At 41.8% G+C, this 25,292-nt stretch overlaps 1 protein-coding gene across 1 annotated transcript in view; it reads right to left on the reverse strand.

The window, feature by feature from the left end:
- Positions 1-25,292, reverse strand: part of Ror1 (receptor tyrosine kinase like orphan receptor 1) — a 161,877-nt gene that overhangs the window by 120,586 nt on the left and 15,999 nt on the right. The gene's annotated exons all lie outside the window — the stretch shown is intronic.

Genomic DNA, 25,292 nt, shown 5'->3' on the forward strand with positions numbered 1-25,292 from the left:
CATAAAAAAAAAGATAAGACAAAATGAACCTTTGTGTTTCAGATTAAAAAAATAATGCATGCTCCTTGTTGCAAATTCCAACAGAAGAACGGGGGTGGCGGGGGGGTGGGGAGTAAAATTTACCTAAAATTATTTCTACTCTAAACTTACATCTTTCTTAACCTCTGGCAAACATACTTCCAGTTTCGCCACTTTTTAAAAAATATTTTTTTAGTTGTAGATGGACACAATATTTTATTTACTTATTTTTATGTGGTGCTAAGGCTTGAACCCAGTGCCTCATACATGTGAGGCAACGGCTCTGCCACTGAGCCATAATCCCAGCTCCTCCCCCAATTTAGCCACTTTTGATAACAAACAAATCATCAAAAGCTAGAAAAAGGGGCTGGGGGTTGTAGTTCAACGGTGGAGTGCTCGCCTAGCACAAGCGAGGCCCTGGGTTCGATCCTTAGCACCACATAAAAATAAAATAAATAAAATAAAGATATTGTGTCCAACTACAACTAAATATTAAAAAAAAAAAAAAAGAAAAGAAAAAGAAACCTAGAAAAAGCAGGAGCAACACATTTAGATCTGCATGGCACAAGACCGAGAAATGTGCCTGAAACCTTCCTGAACTGAGGGGTGCTTAACAAATGAGCCACATCCCCAGCCCTTTTTTTTATATATACTTTTATTTAGAGACAGGGTCTCGTTAAGTTGCTAAGTGCATTCCTAAGTTGCTGAGGCTGGCTTTGAACTCATGATCCTCCTGCCTCAGCCTCCTGAGCCACTGGGATTACAGGCATGCGCCCTGCCTCCAGCTAATGCTCCTTCTTGACAGAACATCAGTGTCCCAAAAACTACCCTGAAGTCTTTTGTAGTCAATCCCTGCTCTCAAACATGTCCTCCCTCCTATCCCCCAGGCAACTACTGTTCTAATTTCTATCATCACATATTAATTTGCTTATGCCAAGATCTCATATAAATGGAATCATGCTATAATTGTGTTTGGCTTCTTTTGTGATTTTGTTGCATCAAAGATTTTAACAATGAAATAAGTTATATTTAGGATTATTCTTCAATAAATACTGTTTTAAAAATCATACTAAATATTAGTTGTGGAACCCAGAGGCAAAGAAAATAATTTGAAATTAGGTTTACTATTTAAAAAAATTGCTCGCTCTTCACATATATGCAGTTTCCTTTGGTTTTGATTTTCCTGACCATGCATCCTTGGGTAGATTCTCTGTCCTACTTTCCCACCATTCACTGCTCTCTGTCCATCCCTAGCTCCAAACCTGGGATGCTTGTTAAGCAGTTGCCTTCATTGCTACGCTACAGCAAGCAGCTGCGAGGCAGGCCACAGAAGGTTCTAGTCCCCCCTCCCCATGCAGCACAGAGCCCAGCAGCGTCCAGCAACTCCCTGCAGGGATGGACATGTTTTATGAGCTGCAGTGACTGGCAGCCTCTAATCACACATGGCTTACAGAGCTCATGAAATATGGTTAGAGGACAGAGGAACCAGATTTTTAAACATAAACAGCCACAAGTGGCTAGTGGCTACTGTATCAAACAGCACAGTTGAAACACAGTAAATTTGTTGCATTTAATGGAAATTTATTGGAAAATAACATTTTCGAGCTCCTTAACTGGGTTATTTAATTAATTGAATGCCTATAAAATGAGTTCATAAATGCTAAAAGTAAATGATTCATTATTTGCTTTCATTTTCCACCAACAAATTGGGAAGGGTGTTACTAAAATCTGGCAGCCCCTCAGGAGTGTGCCGATGTGTGAATGGCACTTACCGGGTGCATGTGGTGGGAAAAGAGACTAAGCATGACCATCATTCACTGTGTTACCATAGCAATAGTTTTCATCTCACGTAAGCCAGTGAATAATTATTTCTCACCACACACAATCATGGTTCCATAAATGATTTTGCTAATGCCTTGCTTTCTTAATATATATTCTGGTCTCTAGCTTAGAGCATGTTTCTATAAGAAAACTATAATTTCATATATCATAATATGCACATATGTATGCATATGTATCGTACATATATATGATGCTATATATATACTATTTTGTACTTATTATACTTATCTTTTTTAATCCGTGAATCTGTTTGTTCATGAATATAATCACACATGATCTTTAGATGTTTTGAGATATGCCCAGAAGGTAGGGAGTTTATTATTACAGCTTTAAACTCCAACTGACGCTTTGATAATGTATAACTACACACTCTCTGTAGAGAGAAATGTAGACATAGCAATCACATAATACCAATATAAGCGTAGTTATTAATTTTCCATTGGATAGATTCTGGAATTTAATTGGCTGGGTGTGAATCTCTGGTCTTCCCCCTGCCTATCTGTGTGAACCTGGGCAAGTTATTTAACCTCTCAGTGCCTCAGTTTAGCCAACTGAAAAACAGGAATTACAGGGTTCCACCTGGCAAAACCGTTAGTGAAAGATTAAATCAGGTGACGCCGTAAAGCACTTAAAACCAGTGTTTGGTGAAACATAAGCACTCAAAAATGTTAATCAATGTTGCTACTATCATTTTTATAATAATAACCTCTACGTAATGGCAGATTACATAATGTTTCACGGCCTCCATCTCCTGCTATCCTCTAATGTCTGGGTCAGTAGGAAAGGCACATTAATTGACCAGGATTCCCAGTTGTAGATGAGAAAATTCTGACTCAGAGATTAACTAACTCGCCTGTGATCACACAGCCAACTGCCCAAGGCTTCCATCATCGATGGCCTTCGGTCCTCAGCTTGGCCTCACACCTATACGAAATCCAAGGGAGGCAGCTGCCAAAACAGCAGCAATAACAGAGGGCCTTGTGATGCTGCCATATGTAGAGGGTTTATTTTAGTATTTACCAACATGGTAACTCTGCGAGGGAGACTTGCTATTGCTGCTTTAGGAGGAGGAAACCTGGGGTTAGAGAGGGGAAGTGACTTGCTCAAGGTCTTCTGGCCAAACTAAGGTCCATTTCACGTCTTTTTGGTTCCACCATCTGGCTCTTCCCACTTCATCAAACTGCTTTGGTACTTGAGCCCCACCTAGGGCTGGGCACAGAGCTGGGATTGTTGCCTAACTCAGGGTGGGCCTCAACACACAGCCACTCTCAGGCCAGGGCTCTTCCCCTACCTCCAGGGGTCTGAGCTTCAGCCATGTTTCCAGTGGGTGTCTCAGTGCCCGGAATCTTGCCTGATCTGCTCTGTTCTGGGTGTCTCAGTGCCAGGAATCTTGCCTGATCTGCTCTGTTCAATATCCATACTACACCCATCTAAAAACAAAAAGAGGGGTGCAGGGCAACTGGAAACCAGTGTGTTTCCGGAAAGAACAAAGGAAACATAAACAGATCTTTGTGTTTACTGAGCAATGGAGCCTTGCTACAATTGGAGATTTGGTCTTGACTTCTTCCCAACATAGAAGAAGATTGGCGTTTGTTGGCCATCTGTAGCTACTCACTTTGCACGCAGGACTGAAAAATGGTCTGCTCCTCAGCTGGGCAAAGACCAGAAGCATCAGAACAGCATTTTGCCTAAACGACAGGAAGGCATTCTGTGCCGGGAATAAAATAAAGTGAAAACGCATGTCTGCATCCCTGCTCTCTTTCTTGTTGTTAACGAGCCCTTGGCCAGGATCCATTCTCTTCCCACAACCAGCTGGAACCTCGGTGGCAGCCTCGTGGGCCATGCTAGGGGCCCAACTCTAGTCTTATCCGAAGCTCAGTGTGACCATGGCAGACTCTGATCTAGCCGTTCCTTTCAGAGAACACCTAGGCTTGACCTGCACACTGGACTCAAATACCAGTTCTGCCCCTAATAGCTGCGGGGGTCCCACAGCCACTTCACCTCCTTAGGCTTTGCATTTGTTGTCTATTGCTGGGGTCTCTGGGGGTCTGCCCCTTCTGGGGGAAGTTTGTATTTCCATGTGGGCAGAACCATTAAATGACAGGCAACAGGTGCCTGCTGAACCTGAATAAGACAATGCCCTTTGGCCCTACATTTGAACCTGGCTGTTTGTCATTTTTTCTGGTGGTCTGATACCTCTGACAATGTGTGCTTGGGTTGTGGTACATTTCTGACCCCTTTTCCCCTTCTTTCTTAGACTATAAATATTGACATGTTAGACTTGTGGGTGGGAGGTGGGGTATAATCTGGCTTGAGAGAAAAAAGTTTCAGTTCAATTGACTCCACCTTTAGTTGTATGTCCCTGAACTAACTCTGTCTCCTGGTGGCAATACCTGTGGTAATGACAAATGGTATTTATTATCACAGCAGGTGCTGTTACAAAGATTTTACAGATGAGAAATTCAAGGCAGAGAGGGTAAGAAAGTTGTTCAAGATCACACAGATACTAAGAAGACATGAGATTTCAAATTATTTTGGCTCCAGAGCGCATGCTCTAGAACAGAAATTCCAGAATCTTTCAGTCAGTCTCAGGATTTTAGTATTTAAAATACTGAAGACCCCAAAGAGAAAATCTTAAATTTTAAGATTTTATTTTAATAACCCCAACTTAAAATAAATATTTTAATGAAAACAGCTGTACTTTCCATACACACACAATAGGGAGAAGAATGGTATGATTTTTATACTGCAGCAAATGTAGTATTTGCTTTTAGAGCAGAAACTACTGTATTCTCCTGGATTAACATTCAGACTGTGGAGATAAATTGTATTTGTTGAAGAAAATCTTGACTTCCCACATTTGAAAAAGGGAGAAGCATTTTAGATAGTTTAAGATGCTGTTCTTTGATAGTACACCAAAATCCGAAAAGGGGTAGTTTCTTAAATTGCCAGGTGAAATCTAAACCATATCAATGAACATTTCATACTTCATTACATTAAAAAGGACTGATTTATCTTGCACTTTGAATGCATCACCAATCCATGTATGGTTTTAAAACAGAATGTGTTGTCCGTTAAAAAACATAAGATCACTTATATTATATGTATCTTTCACATGTGGACACATTTAATTATATAATGTAGAACAGTCACATACATCAATATCATCAATGTCATCAGACAAGATTGGGAAGCTATGAAGTTCATGGTGATAGCTAAAAGTATTCCAAACTTCTATTTTTTTCTTGAAAGGTCAAATTTTATTGCTGGCAATGAATGCTATGTCCTGTTTCCTTGAAGTGGCAGGCTCATTTGGTTAAATCTCAAGAATCACTAAACATAGTTTGTTAGTCATTCCTTCAAGTAAAAAGGGTCTAGTTCAGCTCAAAACTCAAGTGCTTTTCTTTGAGACCATCACTGTACTGGTTCCCCAGGAGTCAGCTAGAGATCTTTACGTAAGTTCCCCATTCTGCCATATGCAATACTGAAGAGACATTCTCCAGGGTAGAGACTCAATAAAATCAATAATTTTTGCTGCTTTGTTGAAGACATTCTAAAGTGCAATTGGCTTTTTGTTTTATTTTAACTGCAGGTGGATAGCCATGGAGAAGATGACCACTGGTCCGTGGCACAGTTTGGTGCCACTGTCTTGATACGCACTAAGGTCCCAGCTGTTTTGTGCACCGTTGCTTTGCACGTCAGGATGTGTACACTGCATCAGAGGATGTAAGACCTACTCCAAAGCTCATGGCTAATAAGAGGCAAAGCCAGGATCTGGACTTCAAGTCCAGTGTTCTTCCCATCACACTCTAAGCTGCCCTTTACTGCCCTTCCACCTTCTAGTCTGGTCTGAAATTCTTAAGAGCAAGACAGTTTAGCTCAAGCCTTGAGAATTTTAAGTCAGAGAGGAGAGGGGGGTGATTTCTAAACAAGCAGTTTGGGGCTTTGGGACAGTCCCAAATGACTGTGTCCTATATGGGCAAAAGTTTGAGACTCCAAATAAAAAAAATCGGTATTTTTTAAAAAGTAGGAAAATGAAATGCCAGTATCCTTTTAATGCCACCATTTCCCCCACTCACAAAAAGTTAGAAAGCTAACACCACTCCTCCCTCCTCCCTCTCCTCCTCCTGCTGCTTCTTCTTCTAATTTATGAAGATTGGGCACATACATCATCTTATTTAAACTTGAGAACACATCTGTGAGATGGGCACTGTTATTACCCTCATTTTAGAGATGAATGCATCTAATTTCATCTGATCTCAGAAGCTAAGCAGGGTCGGGCCTGGTTAGTCCTTAGATGGGAAACCAATTGGGAATATGGGGTACTGTACGCTTTGGGCTGGGGACAGTTGGTAAAGTGCTTGTCTCGAATGCACAAGGCCCTAGGTTCAATCCTCAGCACCATCCTCCCCCGCCCCGCTCCCCCCCCGGCGAAAAAAAAGCCAAAACCCTGAGACACAGAAGTATTCATACATCCAGAAAGTGGTAGAATCAGGATACAAATTCAGGCCCTCTGGACTCCAGAAACCATACAATTACCTGATGCCCCATTTCTCAATAAACACAGATTATAGTCTTTCACTGTGCTTTCCACCACTGTAACCAGGACTACAAATATTCTTGCCCTTTTTATAAATCCACCCAGCACGTGATAATACCCACTGGTACTAGAAACAAGTAAATCACCACTAGTTACTTATGACGTAACTAGAAGTCACCATGGAGAATGAGCTTTTTAAATACAGCCCAGGCATCCTGTATCCTGAGACTTAATCAACCTAAAAAGTGAACTGCAAGAAAAAAGAAGTTAGTTTATGAGTTCTTCGGGAATTGAGACACCATTTCCTCTTTTTTTCCTTTCTATATTCCTCCCAGAGCTCCATGTGTTATTGTAAACTTTGTAGGCATTTAATAAATGCTGGTTGATTAAGTAAATGGAAGGCTCAAGTGAATTTCAGGCAAATTAGCTTTGGAGACACCCCATTTATTATGGTCTTGCTTGACAAGACGTCACATCCACAGGTCCACAAATCCCTCCCAACATTTATTACTTAATTTTCAAAGTGCCCTTCCATCTTCCCTCGGGATGGAGGCAGGGCCAAGAGTTCTAGTCCCATTTTGACAGGTGAAAGAAACTTGAGATATAAAAAGTTGAACAGGGCATTGCCATGACAATGCAGCCAGTCAGGCAAGGGGCAGGGTGCAATTAGGCTTAGGGCCTGGGCCTGGGTATCAAGAGGGGCACATGCCAAAATGCTAGCCTTCTACATGACCTCTCCCTCTTACAGAGGGAGGAGGCTCCTGACATGAAATAAAATGCTTAGCTAAACATAAAGGAAGGCTGCCAAACACAGTTAGGTCATCGCGTTTGACTTCGGGAGAACATTTTGTTCATGCTATCAACCTGTGTTCACTTTCGGTACACTTCACCATAAATACTTCTGACTCACTATCTCAGGAAATATTTTTTTATCTTAATAAACTCAATGCAAAGCATAATCTAAATCAGCTTGTGCATTCTTGAGTTGGAGCCACAAGCTGCGTTTAATAAAAATCAGCCGAAGTGGCAGGGGACTTCTGAATAACCACAGTTCATTATCCATTGAGGGGTGTCTGAGCCCATGGGGGCTCAGGTAAGAGAAAAGGAGGAGGTAAACTGGCCACAGGGTGGGAGCCCAGGACAGCTGCATGATCCCATTTGCAGGAGCTTAGTTCTTGAGGGGCAGCCACCTTGGAGGTGCTATTTATAAGAACAGACTATTGGGCTGGGGATGGAGCTCAGCAGTAGAGCACTAACCTAGCATGTGCAAGTCCTAGTTTCAGATTCCCATCACCATTAGAATAAATAAAAATAGGGTAACTAAGAACATGGGCTCTGGAGATGGGCTACTTGGCTTCATATCCAAGCACTATCTCTTTCTGTCACTTGACCTCTCTAAGCTTCAGTTGGCCCAACTGGAAAATAGGGCTAATAATTGTACTTATCCATGAGAGATGCTGTGGAAGTTAAATGAGATAATCTGTCTCTGGAACACTAAATGTGTTCAAAGTTTTTTGTTTTTTGTTTTTTTTTAAATACTCTGACTCGTGGGTTCCACCCGCGATCCAAGCATAAGCATTTAAAAACATGCTCCCCAAATCATTTTCCCATGGAAGAACAACTTGGTCACAGTGATAAAGCTACCATTTTCTAACCACCCACTCTTGCCCAAAGCCCTATAACTATTCATTCCTCAAAAATTGCCAGGAGATTTCTCCCCGACAATCCCCTCGGTCCACAAGAAGGACCAGTGCAAAGGCATGTTACCAAAGGTCATGTGACTGATAAGGAGTGAAACTGCCTCTCTACCCAGAGGTCAGCTGGAACTCTCCAGATTCCCACTGTCCCTAGCTAGGCCCAGAGACAGCACAATGGAGATACATACTTTCTGGCTGAGTAAAGCTGCTGATGACCTGGGCATACGATGGTTCAAAGTGAAAAGAAGTGCTGTGCCAGGCTGGGTCCTGGACCGCCACTCAATTTTCTCGAGAACATAAATACAAATGCATCAAGCTGGGCTTGAGCTAATGACCTCTGTGTAATAGCTGGGGGTTTACTGAAGGCCCATTGGATCAGACAACAGATGGCGAAGGACGCAGGGAACACACACCACATCAGAAAAAGTTTTGCAAAGGTACACTTAGACCCAAACACCCTATAAATCTCAACTAATGGGGAAATAGAGCAGCCTTTGTGGGTCTTTCTTTAGGAAGCCCTACACAGAGCCACTCACAGGAGTTTAAGAAAACTTTGCTACCTGAGGGGTTTGTTTTAATGAATAGGTATTTTTACAAGTAGACCAATTGTATGTAAATGGACTCTTAATAGCTTAAGGAAACTGCCTTTTCCTCTTAAGTCCTTAAGATCCATGCAGAAAAAGACTGCTTTGTGTCCCAGTTATAGTTGATCCAGGCAGAAGGAGAAGGCATTTTGCATATCATTGCATTTCATCCTTACCCTGCACGTTTTATGCAGAACCCAGGGATGGTGGTGTGGGCAGGTTTTTCTAGCAGCATTTTACAGAAGATGGCAAAGCTTACAGAAGTTTTTACATAGCTGGCTTTGTCACTTTTGGGATGGGAGCAAAGTTCCACTCTCCTGCCCCACTCCCAACTTGTCCTCTCCCCACCTGCTATTTGATACCCTACTGCCAGTCAGAACTTCTCCCGCATTAACTAACCTGAGTCCATTCAGAGGTGCCTCCTTCTCACACCAGTGATGGTGATCTTTGCCTTAAATCCTTATTATTTCTCTAGGAGCAGGTTATCTGATGGGATCATGAGCAACCACCAACACAATTACTCTACTGTTTTTTTTTTTCTAGTTTTAAGCTTTTGTGGATATTATGGACTGAATGTCTATGGCCCCCTAAAATTTGTATGTTGAAATACTACTACACACACACACCCCACCCCCCACAATGTGATGGTTTTAGGAGGCGTGAGCCTTGGAGCAGAAGAGATCGTGAGGGCGAAGCACTCATAAATGGGATTAGTGTCTTCGTGAAAGAAATCCTTGGCCACAGGAGGTCACGGACAAAGACGGTTGCCAAGAAACCCTCACAGAACTCTACCATATCTACACCTTCATCATGGGCTTCCAGCTTCAGAACTATGAGAAATAAATTTCTGTTATTGATAAGCCACCCCATCTATGTAGTTTTGTGGTTGATGTGGTCAATTTATTTTTCTTAGAATTTTCATTATTTGGGTGGGGAGTTGTCGTTTTGTTACTTCATAATTACCATGGGTGCAAGTTTTATTTCCATTTTAAAATGCTGAGAATATTTAGAAGTGGTGAGCAGGGACATACTGAACCATGAGGATGCTGGATTCATTTTGATAAATAAGCAGACTTTTCCAACTGAAATACTGGACACAAGGTTTTTGGCTTGGACATTAGGTCCACTTGTCTTGGAAAAATATTCCGTAGTCTTGCTTTTGATCTTTGCAATCTCATTCACCCTAACTTTAAAATGGTAATTGAAAAATTAAAAACCTAAATCTTCCTCTGCAGCTAAATGCTTATGGAATGATATAGAAATTCTCGGGCCTTCAAAACCAAACCTAATAACAAGAGCAAAACCACTAGCTTTATGTCACCTAGCAAGGTGCAAACTTAGAAACAACCAAAAAGGGAAGGTTTTGCTTCCTAGGCTCAGGCCCTGCATGCCACACTGCCAGTTCAAAACTGCACTTTCCTCCTCGAAAGCTGATCTGTAAACCCATGAAAAACACTGGCAGCCCTTAGTGACAGCAGGACGGGAGGAGTCGGTCTGCGTAATGAACTTCTAAATGACTGGAGATAGTATCTGGAAGGCCAAGCCTGAAATACAGTTCTGGTTTGGGCTTTGGGCCAATGCAAGCAGAACACATCATAAGTCACCTCTGTGATTTCCATATTTTGAACGCCTCAGCGTCAGCATGGCTCATGGTGCTCACGATGGAGGCCTGTCACTGTTTTTTGCAGATGCCATAGTTGTGCTTTTCAGCCCTTTCTGGAGCTTGGAGCGAGGAGGAATCAGGCTGCATCCAGGACCTTCCAAGACAGAGTCAAAGTGTACTTTTGCTACCTTGGCCTGACTCTAAGATAGCCATTTGCCCAGTCATCATAAATTCTCGGATTTGATGGCTTTACGCGGAGTCTGGGTGGCTGTAAATGTAAAAGTTTCCCCTTCTGGCCTGTGAATTTTTATTCCAATAGAGACCACAGAGTTAAGTGTTAGGTGGGCAGGCTTCCCTTCCCCTGGCCCTTTCAGGCTGTGGGCAGGACTTTCCACTTGGCTGAGGAGACCAGAAATGGCCAATCAGAAGCTGACATGGCAAAGGACCCCAACCACCAGGTTCCCAGGGCTGAAGCAATCACCCTGTCATTTCACATCCGCCCTGACCAACCCGAGACAGATGCGACCCATTAAACTCAGCTCTGCCAACCGGCTGTGGGTAGCTGTCATTTAGATGGCCTAGGACCTCCTATCTCCAGATTCCCTCATTAGCATCGTTCTTGCCTTTCCTGCCTGCGACTTCCCCAGTCCTCACCCTTTGGTGGACTGGTGAACCTCGCCTGGGAGCTCCCCCCCATAAACCTTTTTTTGGTGCTTCATTCTTGTTCCGTGGTTCCTGATCTCGCACGCCCTTTTCTGCTTTATATTAAGCACCTTGGTTTTCTAAAGTCACATCTTGATTGAACAGAAGCTGTGTCCCTCTGCTTCAGAACATTCCAGCTCAGTTCCACTGAAGCTGACATTCTGGTTTCAGGATTTCCCAGGATGTTAACTTCAGGGAACATGGAAGGGCACACCTCTGTCTCCATCCATTGTGTAAGACTTGTGTTTCAAAATCTGAAAGAATCTGCTGACTTGGCCACACCCCAGATCCCTTTCCAGCAGCATAGCACAGTGGTGAAATGCTTGTCACCTGAATGTCCTCTAATGAACAGGGGTTTTGCCCTTACATTTTGAATAAAATTCCTCAACAACCAGATATTATCTGCTCTACTGCTTTTGCAAAAAAACAGAAAAGCATTGAGGGATCTAGAGTTAAAAACGGAGTGAGCTGGGTGCAGCGATATACAACTGTAATCCCAGAAACTCAGGAGGCTGAGGCAGGAGATCATCCATTTGAGTCCAGTCTCAGCAATTCAATGAGATCCTGTCTTCAAAAAAAAGTACAGCGGATTGGGGATATGGCTCAATAATAGAGTGCACCTGAGTTCAATTCCCAGTGCCACAAATAAAACAACTACATCAAAAGTCTTAAGTGAGTACTATTTTTTAGTAGCAAAAAGATAAAATCAGTTCCACAAAGAAGACTGACCTTGGGGATCCAATTACACCTTGCTCATTGCAGTTTCTGAAAGCTAGCACAGAACTGCAAAATAACAGATGTGGAAAATATTCTACAAATAGGTGAATACATGGACTAAGTGGTCCCTCATCCTGGTGATGGAGTCTAACAGGTAAAGAGACCAGCATGAGGGAGTGGAATCTGAGCATGTTCAGGGATGTCAAAGAGGGAAACAACCCATTTTCCAGGCCAGAGTGACAGTAGGTAGGAGCCAAGTATGAAGTCAAGACAAGGCAGCAAAAATACACTTTGACTCTGTCTTCGAAGGCCCTGGATGTAACCTGGTTCCTCCTTGCTGCAAAGGAGGCAACACTTGGCAATGGCTTGGCTTTTTAAAAAGGAGGAGACGTGGCCTGTGTCCTTCAATAGCCCTGTAGATCTTGAAGAAAGGAGGAGACACTCCAGGGATCTAATTGGAAAATACAAGTTAGAGTGACAGTAGGAGACAGGTATGAGGTCAAGACATTGAGCGAAGGAGTCAGGAAGGATGGAGACGGAGACCAGAATGGGCGGCTGGGGTCACTGTGTGGCGGTGGCATGGGGGCCAGGCAGTACCCTGCCTTTCATCAGGCAGAGTGGGAAAGACCTGCGCAGAGTGGAGAGGGAGAGAAACCCCAGACTTCCTGTCCTCTTGCTGGAATGTGCAGGCATTCAGGGGAGGGCAGAAGTACAGCAGAGAGGAAGGAGAAAGAAAAACAAGCAAGTTCTTCTTAAACACCTGTGCAGGCACTGAGGGTTACCTGTCCCATCTCCCCCAACCTCACAGAAGAGCAATGAAAAAGAAACCTATACAAATAATCACAACAGGGAAGAGGAAAGAAAGAGACTGTGTAATGCTGGGGGAGGGGTGGAGTGAGCATGTCCAGCTATAGAAATGAGGGTGGGCCTGGGGGAGGAGGTCATGCCTGAGCTGGACTTTAACGGAAGGCAGGGATGGTCAGGGCTGAGGAGGGGCAGGCTGGCAGGGGGCTGGCTGGGGAGAGTAGGGCACACAAGCCAGATGCCAGCTTTGGTGATGCTCCGACAAATCCCGCACATATCTGCTAAAAACTCCACGCGCACTGCCCATACTTTCCCACTTCACTCTGTGCCTCTGTCAAGACATCACTGGTACTTAGGCAGGACAGTTCCTGCAGAATTGCCTGTCTATGGCTGAGGGCTTGATGTCATAAGTTCCTGCCCAATAATTGTTAAATGCACCCCCTAGTCACGGTGAGGGCTAACAATGTCCCACTCACTCAAGCACACTAAGGAGCCAGCCCGGAGGCATTTTTTCATCATGGTCTTAATAACCATCTTTTTTCCCCCCCTTTCCCCTCACAACCTCTTATATGTAATTTTGTGTAACAATGAGGGTCTCCTTCTATTTCCATGCAATTTCCCTTCTCTCTCCCTTTCCCTCCCACCACTTGTCTCTGTTTAATGTTAATCTTTTCCTCCTGCTCTTCCTCCCTGCTCTGTTCTTAGTTGCTCTCCTTATATCAAAGAAGACATTTGGTATTTGTTTTTTAGGGATTGGCTAGCTTCACTTAGCATAATCTGCTCTAATGCCATCCATTTCCCTGCAAATTCCATGATTTTGTCATTTTTTAGTGCTGCGTAATACTCCACTGTGTATAAATGCCACATTTTTTTTATCCATTCATCTATTGAAGGGCATCTAGGTTGGTTCCACAGTCTAGCTATTGTGAATTGTGCTGCTATGAACATTGATGTAGCAGTATCCCTATAGTACGCTCTTTAAAGTTCTTCAGGGAATAGTCCGAGAAGGGCCATAGCTGGGTCAAATGGTGGTTCCATTCCCAGCTTTCCCAGGAATCTCCATACTGCTTTCCATATTGGCCGCACCAATTTGCAGTCCCACCAGCAATGTACAAGTGTACCCTTTTCCCCACATCCTCGATAGCACTTATTGTTGTTTGACTTCATAATGGCTGCCAATCTTACTGGAGTGAGATGATATCTTAGGGTGGTTTTGATTTGCATTTCTCTGACTGCTAGAGATGGTGAGCATTTTTTCATGTACTTGTTGATTGATTGTATGTCCTCCCCTGAGAAGTGTCTGTTCAGGTCCTTGGCCCATTTGTTGATTGGGTTATTTGTTATCTTATTGTTTAATTTTTTGAGCTCTTTGTATACTCTGGATATTAGGGCTCTATCTGAAGTGTGAGGAGTAAAAATTTGTTCCCAGGATGTAGGCTCCCTATTTACCTCTCTTATTGTTTCTCTTGCTGAGAAAAAATTTTTTAGTTTGAGTAAGTCCCATTTGTTGATTCTTGTTATTAACTCTTGGGCTATGGGTGTCCTATTAAGGAATTTGGAGCCCGACCCCACAATATGTAGATCAGAGCCAACTTTTTCTTCTATCAGATGCAGAGTCTCTGATTTGATATCAAGCTCTTTGATCCCTTTTGAGTTAACTTTTGTGCATGGCGAGAGAAAGGATTCAGCTTCATTTTGTTGCATATGGATTTCCTGTTTTCCCAGCACCATTTGTTGAAGATGCTATCCTTCCTCCATTGCATGCTTTTAGCCCCTTTATCAAATATAAGAAAGTTGTAATTTTGTGGATTGGTCTCTGTGTCCTCTATTCTGTACCATTGGTCCACCTGCCTGTTTTGTACCATGCTGTTTTTGTTACTATTGCTCTGTAGTACAGTTTGAAATCTGGTATCGCTATACCTCCAGATTCACACTTCCTGCTTAGAATTGCTTTTGCTATTCTGGGTCTTTTGTTTTTCCATATGAATTTCATGATTGCTTTATCTATTTCTACAAGAAATGCCGTTGGGATTTTGATTGGCATTGCATTAAACCTATAGAGCACCTTTGGTAATATTGCCATTTTGATGATGTTAGTTCTGCCTATCCATGAACAGGGTACATTTTTCCATCTTCTAAGATCTTCTTCTATTTCTCTCTTTAGGGTTCTGTAGTTTTCATTGTATAAATCTTTCACCTCTTTTATTAGGTTGATTCCCAAGTATTTTTTTTTTTTTGAGGATATTGTGAATGGAGTGGTTTTCCTCATTTCCATTTCAGAAGTTTTGTTGCTGATATACAGGAATGCCTTTGATTTATGCGTGTTGATTTTATATCCTGCCACTTTGCTGAATTCATATATTAGCTCTAGTAGTTTCTTTGTAGACCCTTTTGGGTCTGTTAGATATAGTATCATATCATCTGCAAATAGTGATAATTTAAGTTCTTCTTTTCCTATTTTTATGCCTTTAATTTCTTTTGTCTGTCTAATTGCTCTGGCTAGTATTTCAAGAACTAAATTGAATAGAAGTGGTGAGAGAGGGCATCCCTGTCTTGTTCCAGATTTTAGAGGGAATGCCTTCAGTTTTTCTCCATTCAGAATGATGCTAGCCTGAGGCTTAGCATAGATAGCTTTTACAATGTTGAGGTAGGTTCCTGTTATCCCTAATTTTTCTAGTGTTTTGAACATAAAGGGATGCTGTACTTTGTTGAATGCTTTTTCTGCGTCTATCGAGATGATCATATGGTTCTTATCTTTAAGTCTATTGATATGGTGAATAACATTTATTGATTTCTGTATATTGAACCAGCCTTGCATCCCAGGGATGAATCCTACCTGATCATGGTGCACAATTTTTTTGATATGCTTTTGATTAATAACCATCTTGTTAATATCATGGATCTAAATTTTTTCACAAAGAGACTGCTGCAACTCATGGAAGTTTCCAGCTATCCATCATTTACCTCTGCAGGTCAGCTCTGCTCTCAGGAGGCAGAGGAGAAGATGGCTTGCTGTGGGCAAAGGAATGTTTTGAGTGAAGGCTGAAAGGCAGGTGGCTAGAGTGAGTACAAGCAAGGGCATAAATGGTACCTGTTTGATTTGGGGAAGGTGATGGTAGTAATGGGCTCAAAGGCAGAACAGACAGGTTGGGCAAGACTGAGGCAAGAGCTTCATCTCCTGATGAGTAGACTGAGGCAAGAGCTTCATCAGGAATGGGTAGCTCTGCACTTCATCTGGTTGGCAATGGGCAGCTGTCCCACAGGCTAAAGGGGTCACTGGGCTCAGAACTGGACTTCAGGAAGCATGAGCTGACCTGAGCAGGGGAAGGAGATGGGTGAGGACTTTAGATGGAGAAGCATTTGCTGGGATCCTGATTTTGTGTCCCTGTTTCTTCCTCACCAAGTAGGCGTCACCTCAGAAATCCAGAGAAAAGCAGGCACAGACTCCTGATGATGGATTTCCATCAGAAGTCCCGAGGAAAGGATTTCCCCATTAGCTGAATAGCTTCCACCTTGATCTTTATTGTTTAAAAATGCCCTAATGTACACCTTCGTGCTTAAAATCTTCTTTCCCTTTTGCAGTATTTCCGTGGGTTATATCTCTAGGAGTGGCTCTTGCTCTGTCTTGGGAGGTCCAAGGCATACTCACTGTCCATTCCTGCAAAATATCAAGGCAATTCCCAGCACACAAGAGTTGCATGGTAAAATGAGACCCTGACCCTATCTGCTTGCCCATACTAACTCCCAGGTCACTGAAATCTAAAGTTACTAAACACCGTGAGTAATTGTGGCTAAAAGTAATTGTGCCAAACTCTTTGGAATTCATGTATCTTTCTGTGAAGCCCCAAACCAGCATTTATCTAAAAAACATGGCCTTTGAGTCAAATAAAAACTCCTGGAGGACAGAGACAGTGCTTACTTCTTTTCATATGTCCTATGTGTGAAAAAGTGTAAAGCAGAGATGTACAAAAACAGGTCTGAAAATTTTTTTACACTCCTTCCATCAAAAAGTGGAGTCCATGTCTTCTTTCTTCGCATCCGGTGGCTGCCTTGAGGAACAGTATGCTGCCAAAGTGACACTGTGTAAATGACTTGGAGATTAGGTTAGAAAAGGCTGAGGGTAGTCACTTTGGGAGCCTCCAGCTACCAGTTACCCTGAGGCCACCATGCAGAGAATTCTGAGAGAAAGGGATGCCCTTGAGGGCCTCTCCTGTTCCAGCTGCCAGCTCTTTGAGTCCTCTGAGCCCCGACATCAGGCATGTGAATGACCAAGTCTTCAAAATAATGGAAGCACAGCCACCCTTTGACTGCAGTCACGGGAGAAGCCCTGACTGAGCGAGGACCCTGTAGTTGAAGTCAGTCAACTCTCAGAACCCTGAGAGGTGATGATAATACAGGATTCTTGCAAGAAGCCATTAAATTTGGAGGGGTTTGTTTCCTGATAATAGATAATTGATGCACAGTGTTCATTTGAGATTCTAAAGGGTGAAATAAATCCTTAACAATGCGAGACACTTTTTGAAGATGTCCCTCGTAAGATTCCACAGATGATTAATGCACAGTGTTCGTTTAAGATTCAAAAGGGGTGAAATAAATTCTTTAGAATGCTAGACACTTTTTGAAGATGTATCTTGTAAGATTCTACTCTAGGAGGTGAAAGTCAAGACTCCATGCAGTTCTTGCATTCCAGGAGCTTCCAGGGGAAAAGTACATTATGAAAATGGACCATCACAGATATTAGAGAGGTGGGGAGACCATACAATGACGTGTGCTCTGGGGGATTCCTGGATGAACATGCTCTGATGATGTTCTAATAACACCAGCAGAGTGCCCTCAGGGTGGGAAAGCCCATGGAATGATGGATAAATAAGCATAAGGATCTTTGATTCTACTACATTCTCAGGTTGTTGAGGACAAAAAAGCATGTATTCAAGTACCTGTCATATAGCAGGAGCTTTCTCAGTTTATATATACTGGATGGATGGATTGATGGATGGATAGATGGATGGCAAGCACCAGAGAGTCTGCCTAGAAAGAATGCTAACTGATCTGAGGACCAGAAGGCCAGGGATCAAATCCTGGCTGTTTGATCCTGGAAAAATAATTTACTTTGCATTTATTGTCTTCAGTTTCCTCATCTGTCTAATGAGAGGACAGGACTAAGAGATCTCGGGTTTGTTCTCAGCTCAAACCTTTGAGGGTGTCAAAGAGTGAAAATCAACTTAGCCATCTATAATGAAGCAAATAGATATTGGAAAGATGGACAACATGTCTCTGTTAAGACCCTCTGGCTGCAAGTCACTGGAACTAATTTAAGGACGGATGAAGGGCAGATGAAGTGAATGGAAATTTAACATAGGATCCAGGGTTTCTCGCACAACTGGCAAAGAGTCTGGCCAGGGCTTAGAAGAAACAGAAACCAGAAGCTGAAAAGCTGCTGGGAACCAGTTCAGAAATCTTCCACCCTCAATCTCTGATTGTCTCTATGAATCTACTTAAATCTCTCTTTGCAAAAAAAGTTTTCTTGGTTTTTTGATATACACAGTAAATGATCATTACATGGCCCCCAAGTTGATCTCACACCCTAAAAGCAACTCACTAATACTAACTGGCTGTTTCTGAGAGCCAAACCCAAATTTCCAGAAAAGAGAATCTGACTGGCCCTACCAGAGTCAAGTACCTCTCCCTGGTCCAATCAACTCTTACCATAACATAAATATGGCTGCTGAAGGTCCATGGTGATGGGTCATGGGAGCAGTTAGTTATCAGATAGCAGGGGGTTCTTTACAGGTAGACAACCTCCCTGGAAGATATTAAATATAAAGTCTAATAAAATTTACTAACAATTTTAGTGGATTATTAATGGATTATTGATAGAATGAAAATTCTAACTTAAGCTTCCTTTTAATATGAACTGAAATCTTTTCCAAAGCCACTTGAGAAACGAACAAATTTCAGGAAACCCAGCTATTTTCAAATCCACCTGAGTCCTGTGCAAACATCACTGTTTTCTTCCCTTTCTCTTTCACTTTCTCTCTGTACTAATGGATAAACCCAAGGCCAACACATGCTGGGAGAGCACTGTACCATTTAACTACTCACTCCACCCTTTAAAACTATATATATTTTATTTTGAGACAGGATTTTGCTAAGTTGTCCACACTGGCCTGGAACTTGAGATCCTCCCACCCAAGTCCCTAGCTGGGATTACAGAACTGGCAGCATTGCTGGTTTCTAGCTCTCTAGGATGGTCCTTGAACATTGTGAAAAAATAGCCTCCTAAGACTTCAAGTTCAGGGCTGCTACCACATGCTAGTGCCTCTCTTCTCAGCACCGTATCAAAATATATAACCAAATGTCCCCACTGAACTCCCCCACCAATTACTGAAAGCCACTGAGGAATCAGGTGTCACTTTATAAGTCACTCTGTGGATGGCTCAGCAAGAGAAGCAGATCAAGCTATTAGGGAGATTCTCTGGAAAGGGAGGTGCCTCAAGATTAATGCTATTGATTCAAGGAAAAGCAGTTGTTTTTTGACATTTTGACAATCATTTTTAGGGTCTGGTTCTTATTAGTCTCATTTTTGCTTTCTAAAAGACTTATTTATTTACTTATTTTACAAAAAAAAAAAAAAAAGGAAATTTGGAACAGAAACTTACAATAAAACACGTCCCCTGACCCTCTGATCTATCAATCTTTCAAATAGAAATACTTAAGAGAAGGTATTTCTTGGTATTTGCCTGATATTAGCCACCATATTGCTCATTTCATAGCAATTGCTTTGTGGAAATGGAGTAAAACAGAGATATTGAGAGAAAACGAGAGTGAGGGTGGGGGATGGAGAGAAAGAGAGAGAGAGAGAGAGAGAGAGAGAGAGAGAGAAAGAGAAAGAGATCTAGAATTCATTTTGCTGTAAATGCTTTAAAATCTTGCAGATGTCAAACAGGACACCCTCTTTCATTTTTTTTCCTCCAATCATTCCATCTTGCAAGCTACATTATTCACAAATGAGACATTCAAGAAACACAAATTCTGAAATAAAAATGTGCACACCACCAGTGGAAAAGCAAACAAAAGCAGCTAATGTACTGTGGCTAAAAAAATTTTCAAACAAAGTGGCAGTAATTTACTACCCTTGCTCTTAGCTGGACCCCATGAACATAATCAGAACCCCCAGGACTGATGGGAGAGTGTGATTTACAGTAAGTCTCAGGATAATAAAAGAAAATGAAAAAGCAAATTGCGCATGAACATGAGAGCTGTATTTCTTCCACTTTCAGCAACTGAATCAAATTTCCAGACAGAATTTCAGGGTGAAACTTAGAAGTCCCTCAAGAAGCAAACCATGAGCCACCCAAGCATCCATGCCTGGACACTGCCTCAGCCACCCAGATGATATCATTACTAGTGGGATGATGGTGATCAGAAGGACGCACACTACACTTAATGAAGAGGTAGGCCAACCTGGGTTCAAATCCTGGTCCTGTCACTCGCACTATCATATGGCTTAAATGAGACAGAGTACATGAAGCTCATAGGAGGCCTTAGCACACACTAGTCTCAATAAATTGAATTATAAAGTTTAAATTAAAAAGAACAGTACACATTTTGACAAATGAGTTGGTATATATAGGGCACATAGAAATGTACCTGGCACTCAGGAAAGTCTTAGATAAGCACTTGTCATGATTGTCACCACACAGGAAAGCCCATGTTAATCAGAATGTTAATCAGAATGCTTAGACAATGGGGCAACAAAGTTTATTTTTTATTTTTAAAATATTTTTAGTCATTGATGGACCTTTATTTTATTTATTTATTTTTGCGTGGTGCCGAGAATAGAACCCAGTGCCTTGCACATGCTAGGCAAGCACTCTACCACTGAGCCACAACCCCAGCCCAAGTTAGTTTATTTTTGTGTTCAAAGCTTCCAAACCACTTTAATGTTTGAAATTCTTGAAAATCCTTCTAAAATGTAGTTGTCTACTTGCTAGGATTAGTAAGTATAAAATGCTTAGCATCAATTTAAAATTTTGTGCTTTGTTCCAGGAATTCAAACCAGAAGCCCTGGAGTCCAGAACCAACTCCACTGCCTATCAACTGGTAGCTTTGGGTCTCAGTTTACTCATCTGTAAAATAGGGGCAAGGAGACCTGTTGAGTCTTTCTCCCTGATTTGTAACCAAACTTATGAGATCATTTTGAAAACAACAAAATGCAAGGCAAATAAAAGTATAAAATTCTTATTATAAACTCTAGATAAGGCAAAGGGGTGAGAAGGGAAGGGAGGGGGCATGGGCTTAGAAATATTGGTGGAATGTGATGGATATTATTATCCAAAGTACATGTATGAAGACACGAATTGGTGTGAATATTCTTTCTATACAACAAGGGATATGAAAAATTCTTCTCTATATGTGTAATAAGAATTGTAATGCATTCTGCTGTCATATATGAATAAAAATTAATTGAAAAATTCTTATTATAATTCCTTAGGATGTAATAGTCTATTTGGGGAGAGGCATGTGTACAGTGGTATGGAAGTTATAAATTGTACCAAGAATGCTGTGCTTTTTTTTCTTATTGTGGTACAATGTACATAACAAAATTTACCATTTTAACTCTTTTTCACTGTATAGTTCTCTGGCAATAAATCCATTTATGTTTTTGTGTGATCCAACACCACCATCTATCTCCAGAACATTTTTCATATTCTCAAAATAAAACTTCATTCCCATTAAATGCTGATTCCCTTCTCCTCCACCACTCCAGACCCTGGCATCTACCACGCAAATTTCTGTCTCTATGAATTTGACCACTATAGGTATTTCATTTAGGTGGGATCATAGAGGACACTGCTTTGTAAATAAATCCCTTTTTCTATTTTCTTGCCTTTTCTAGCCTTATCTTTAAAAGTTGAATGCATCAAGCAATGACAGTTAATTGAGGATTCGATGTTGTGGGTTCCATGTCCTTGAGTTTCATAAAAGCACTGTTAAGAAGAAGAAAAGACGCTCTCCCTGATGGCCCCCTGTGAGCTCTGGGGTGCTGATTCCTCTATCAGGTCTCCATTACAGTTTGGAACACACCTGAGAATCTGTGACATTCCCAGGCTGTGCAGTGAGGATCAGGCAATGGAGTCTGTCCCATCCTTGCTACAAAAGTATTGTTTGATATCACATGATACACTCTTTTCTGGATCATGTCTATCAAACTTGTAGCAGACTGGGCTAAATGATCCCAAAGTAGTGCCAAATTCACATTCAAGTGTTTTGATGACTTTTCTATCTTGCAAGATCCAAAAAAAAGAAAAAAAAAATCATCATTTCCTTTCCCAACCCTCTTCCAGAAACAACACATTTTGTGTAATGAAAATGGAAGAAAAGGAAGATATTTTTCTTGGGAAAAGAAACCAGGGGCTAAAGAGAAAAAAAATTTAAACAGTTTTTGGCAGTTGATTCATTGTTGTCATCTCTACTCTAACCAGGAATGGTATTTTACACACACACACACACACACACACACACACACACACAGAGGCAGAGGCAGTACTCAAATTCAAGGCTCTGTGTTCACAACAGGAAGTAAGAATACTGAGTTAAGCCATTCCAACTGAGAAGGTAGACATTCATGACCATTTAAAGTTATCTCTGAAGCTACACCACAACGTACATCAGCTCCAGATTTTAAGGCCCAATTCTCTCAAGTATAAAAAAGCAGCGTAGCCAAATATGAGAGGCTATAGACCAAATGGGTCATGTATTTGGATGGAACAACTATCCTTCACATTCATAAACTTCCCAACTGGGATGCATTTGTATGAATAGACATTTCTGGTCTGATAAGACCCTGGCTCTGGGAAGAACAAGATGACCCAGATTCTTATGGGGGAGACGCTTTCACACATGAATCACCCAAGAAAAATGGCAGCTGCTTCAGAAAGTTGGCTGCCTGCCCCAGAAGCTGACATTGGGGAGCTCAGTCTGCAGGGACCCACCTTCAGCATGGAATGTACTCAGGATAGCAAGGCTAAGTACCTCATCCATCTGACTTCTAGGATCAGGTGACAACTCATGCATATTTTCATTTTTTTTTTTCCCTCAGACAGAGTAGCCTTTGGTGGAAAAATGAAGCCCCTGTTGGTCAGAATCAAATCAATTTTATTAGAACAGAAATTTCCAAGGCCGTATCCTCCAAATAGCTTCATAAATACTGATAGGACCAACAACCCATGAAATAATATGATAATTTGTGATAATTTTAATAAGAGTTTTATGATATGTCTTTTCCACAAAAAGATGATAGAAGGGAGGTTTTATGGTTATATTCCCATTAAACTCATGTCAGAGACTGAGAATTCCCGAGATTTTAGAGATGGAAGACAACTGAAATATAAGCTACAGTAATACCCCTGATACGGCTTGGATCTTAAATGTCCCCACCAAAGGCCTGTGTTGAAGGTTTGGTCACCAGTCTGTGGTGCTCTTTGGAGGTAGTGAAACCTTTAAGAGTTGAGCCTATTGGAAAGAAGTTAAGTCATGGGGGCCTGCCTTTCCTCATTCTCTCTCTCCGCTTCCTGGCCTCCACGAGGAGAGAAGCTTCGAACTACCACGTGCTCCCCACCATATTGCTCTGCTTTGCCACAGGCCCCCAAACAACGGACTGACCATGGACTGAAACCTCTGAAACCATGAAGCATAAGGAATCTTTTCTCTTTGGGAGTTGTTTGCTCAGGTCTTTTGTGACAGAGACAAAAAGCTGACAAACCCCCTACCCCAAGCACTCTTGATATAGCATTCCCCCCAAATGGCCATGCAATTTCTCTAGGGAGAGGGAGATTGCTTCTTCAGGAAGGAATGCATGAAGAAGTAGATGAACGATATGAACTAATACTCAGCCCTTTTTTCGTTTTTGTTTTTGTTTGTTTGTTTGTTTTTTGTGGTACTAGGGATTGAACCCAGGGCCTTGTGCATGCAAAGCAAGCACTCAACCAACTGAGCCATATCCCTGGCCCTTATACTCAGTCTTTAGCCCTTTGGGAACTTTAATTTTCTCATCCATAAGAGAGGGGAGCTATTTTATAAGACCTAGTGGGAGTGGAAATTATGTATAGCAGCAGTTCAACCCTTGATTATCAATGACTATTAGTTCTTTCCTACCCCACCTTCTGATTTATTTGTTTTGTTTTTTATTAGGAAGATCTTCCGTATATTGGGCTGAAATTTGCTTCACCACCCAAACCTATTAGGAACTGTGGTATCAGAGTGTGGAGTCCTTTTTCCCTTCTTCTGGTAGGCGTTATCTCCAACGCCTGGAGTCGATCACAAGGCTGCCTCTGGCTTTCTATGGTCCAACCTAAGCCCACTCAGCTGCCTCTATCATTTCTGAGAACTGTAAATAACTCCACTCAGGACCTTTATGGAATGCCAACAGAACTGAGAACAGACAAATGGGGAGCATACTAAGTGTTATGATATGGATCTGGAATGTCCTGAAAAAGCTCATGTGTTAGGGAACGCAGCCATGTTCAGAGGTGATGTGACTGGATCGTGAAGGCTTTCACCTCATCAGCAGATTGATTAACCCATTTGATGGGTTAATAATTTGGACTTACTGGGAGGTGGTGAAAACTATAGGCATGGCTGAAGTCAGTAGGTCACTGGGGAGTGTGGCCTTGGGAGATTCTGTCACTGTCCCTTTTCCTTCCTGTCTTCTCCCTCTGTCTCTCTGCTTCCTGGTGGGCATAAGCTAAGCAGGTTTCCTCTGCCATGCTCGTCCACTATGATGTTGGAGCTAGCCTTCCTTGGACTATACTTTTGAAACCATGAGTCAAAAATCAATCTTTTTTCCTCCATGACCAAAATACTAAGGCAGGGTCCCTGCTTACAAGGAGCTTAAATGTCAAATGCAGCCTGAGTAAAATAGGGGCTAAGTCAAAATACCACCAAAATATCATTATTGAGTAAGAGAAAGAGCAACTGATTTTAACTGGAAAACTAGCAAAGGCTTCATGAAAAATGACATTTGAATTGGGGTGAAGAACAAGAGAATTTTGAAAGGCAGAAAGCTAATGCCAGGGGAACACCATGGAGAAAGAGAAACTGTTAAGCTAGAGAAAGGAAATTCTGTGGGCAATAATAGCATAATGATAATATACCGCCATAGTCATGCATGGTCTTCCCTAATTCTCAGAGCAAACTCATGCAGTCTAGGTGTCCATCCACCAGGTGCTTTACCTAAGAGCAGAGGCTATTTATTATTTTAGTTCAAAGTTCAAAACATGCTGGAACTGAATAAGGATACATCTATGTAATAATAAGTTTCATAACAGATCATTGGTGTTAGTATGATACTGATTTTTATTCTTCTTGTTTCTTTTGAGAGTGTTTACAAATTTATATGGAGATGTATTTGGGTTTTCTTTGTTGATTAAAAATAAGGTTGCCTGGCACAGTGGTGCATGCCTGTACTCCCAGCAGTTCCAAAAGCTGAGATAGGAGGATCGTGAGTTCAAAGCCAGCTGCTGCAATGGTGAGATGTTAAGCAACTCAGTGAGACCGTCTCTAAATAAAATACAAAAAAGGAATGGGGATGTGGCTCAGTGGCTGAGAGCCCTCGAGTTCAATCCCAGGAACTGCCCCATCAAAAATATAAGGTTCTAAGAAAATGTTTCATACACAGTGTGCACACCTTGGAAACTTAAAACTGAAGGAAAACTTGAGTCATAATCAAGTCTGAAATGATCACATACAACAAATGAACAGGGCAAAGCTGATACTATCAGGCA

Source organism: Callospermophilus lateralis, chromosome 7, assembly GCF_048772815.1.
Source record: "Callospermophilus lateralis isolate mCalLat2 chromosome 7, mCalLat2.hap1, whole genome shotgun sequence".
NCBI classification, from domain to species: Eukaryota; Metazoa; Chordata; class Mammalia; order Rodentia; family Sciuridae; genus Callospermophilus; species Callospermophilus lateralis.